Raw genomic sequence first — 2,689 nt, 5'->3', positions numbered from 1 at the left:
AGCGGAGAGAGGGACAGAAAGAGGCTGGTTTTGGCAATATCTGTAAAAAATTGTGCCATAATATTAGTGTCGTGATGTTGGGAGAATCTTGGCTGAGAAGTGAATTCCATGACCTGCTCGCCAAAGGTTTGGCGTCAAGTTGTTTGGGTTCCCCTGGGTAGGGTGCTTTTCCCTGTGGCAGGCTTGCACCGCTGTGCTTCAGGCCAGCTGCTCCTGCACTGCTTGCTGTCACTGTTCTTCCATGTGCGCATTTCCATCTTGGGAGACGGGCTGTTGAAAACCAAGGCAAACACCAAACCCGGCTTTTCTGGCAGGGGCAACCCTCAAAGGGCAGAGGAGAGCCTGCTGTGCTTGGCTTTGCCTCTTCAGTGCAAGCAGCACCGTACAGGGGTTTACTCAGCTCCTGTTAGGCGTCCCACAAACACCGCGTCAGTGGGGCTTTGTTTTTGCTGGAGGCAAAAGACCACAACTGCGGAGCTTTTTCCGCCCTTGTGTGACAAAGTTCAGTTGTGAGCGGGGACGCCGTACGTGCTTCGCGTCAGATTCCTCCGGTGTGAGCAGGACCTGCTGGATTGGCTGTGCTCCTCAAAACGTCCGAGCGCACCCCAGTCAAAGCCCTTTCCCCTTCCTGCAGCTGGAGCCTCGTGTTTGACTTGGGATGTGTTGCAAGCAACCTGGCCACGATCGTTTAATGATTTACCATATCACTCGACCCGCCGCACCACGAAGCTGCTTTCTTTCTGGAGTGAAACTCTCACACTGTGCTGGGCACATCAGCTGGGGTGTAGTAATTCATTAAGCCTGTGACTCCCTACTGCTCCCTCAGCCGATGCCTCACCTGCCCACATAACCTTTGGTACTTCCACCATGGACTCGCACGGGAGCGCGGCACCGGGAGCAGTTGTGTCAGTCAGCGCAGGACAGCCTGAGTATTCCTGGGGGGTGGAAGAAGCCCTGTGAGAGCCGCACCTACGTGTGGATGAAGCATTTTGACCTGCTCGCTCTTCGGCCAGGCGTGGCCTCTGAAAAGCAAGTGGGACAACACCTGAGGCACCCGAGTGAGTAGGAGATGGAAGAATATTTGGGGACGGCCTTGTCCATGGGTTCTTGGAGTGGCTTTCCGGGAGCTGCCCCGGGAAGCACAGGCTGGTGGAGCATAAGACGCGGGCATGTGTGGCTTGGCCACAAGAGGCCGTGTGAGCTGCCGTTTTGCGGGGAGCAACCGAATTCACCTGTGGCTGGTCCAAAGCGGGTGTCCCCGGGTGAGGGGGTCCACCCAGCCAGCGTTGCTGCAGAGCACTCAGGGAGATGAGAAACAGCCGCAGACCCTCCCGGGTGGCCAGCAGCTGCAGCTGATCACAGGTCCCTTTCTCCCATCTTCCTCCAGGGTCCTGCCTGCTCGGAGGAGGCTGCACTGGTCTGCCAAACTGGTGAGTAGCACCGGGGAAGGGGAGGGATGGGACAGGATATTATCGCTCAGCATAACGTAGCGCTCCACCCAGAGAAGCCCTGGACGCTTGTACTTACGCCCTCCTCCAAAAAGATGCAAAAAGAGCTTGCTGGTATTTCCTGCCTCTGCTGCAGGGATGGAAAGCGTTCTCCTGCGAGAGAATGTTTGCTTACTACTGGTGGAGATTAGAGGGGCTGCTGTAACACCAGCAGGTGAGGCAGGGAAAGGAGCCCCCTGCCCTGCCCGGTTCGCATGATGAAGATAGCGAAACTGGAAACACAAGTGTTGGTTTCTAGCTTAAAGCCTGAGAACGTTTTAAATACACATAGTTACAACCACAGACCTTAGGTCTAGGAGAAGACTAAAAGGCATGAACTTTGATTTGGCTGTTCAGTTGCTGCATCCCAGTCCCACAGGTTTGTACACTGTGTGCTCTGGATGAGAGCACCACAACCCCTGAGCGCTGTCTCACTGCTCCTGCTTTCCCCGGTGTGAGGCATCTTGGTCAGACCAACAGAGCTGATCCGGGGTGAACCCAGTCTGAGACTGCCAATTCCTTATGCCCCGTGGCTTAACCAGAAGCTCACGTTTGTGTCCTAAAGCCATCTCACTTCTTGGTCCCCCTCTAGCTTTGGGAGGTGAAGCGGAAGTCAAAGAGAACCTCCTGACCCATGCAGACGGCCAAAGTCTCCAGCATCTCTGTCTGCATCGCGAACGGAGCTGAAAATGTAGAGAGGCGACCAGCTGGAGGCGTCTCTGCTCTGGGCGTCTGGATTCTTCAAAGCCAGCTCTTTCCAGGTGGGTGTTACCTGCATGGAAGCCAGCTGATGGGACAGTTTGCCTGAAAACCTGTCTCACCTAATGCCGCACAAGAACTACAGGGAAGCTTTGTCAGGATGCGGACTGGGGTCGGGGCAAGTGTCGTTCCCCATCTCCTGGCGTTTTAGATTAAGACTTGTTTGCAAACCAAGAGAAAAGCCATTTTGGATTCGGGATGTAACTGAGTGTGCTCACTCGCTCCTCGGGGCTTCCGGCTTTTGCCCGTGCATTTCCACGTGTGAGGTGAGGGTAGGTGTCTTCAGCCATGCTCACAGCTTCTCGTGAACGTGCTGTGTGAGGTGGTCTTGGCAAGCCAGAGGACCTGGATTTGCCTCTGTTTCTGAAGGTGCTGGATCTGAACTCTCTCCCGTAACGGCGGGGGAGCTCTATAACTTGGCTTCCAACTCAGAGTTGTTACTC

This window comes from Buceros rhinoceros, unplaced genomic scaffold (genome assembly GCF_000710305.1).
Source record: "Buceros rhinoceros silvestris isolate BGI_N320 unplaced genomic scaffold, ASM71030v1 scaffold4004, whole genome shotgun sequence".
NCBI classification, from domain to species: Eukaryota; Metazoa; Chordata; class Aves; order Bucerotiformes; family Bucerotidae; genus Buceros; species Buceros rhinoceros.
The sequence above is the reverse complement of the archived record's forward strand: the minus strand, read 5'-3'. Positions refer to the sequence as shown.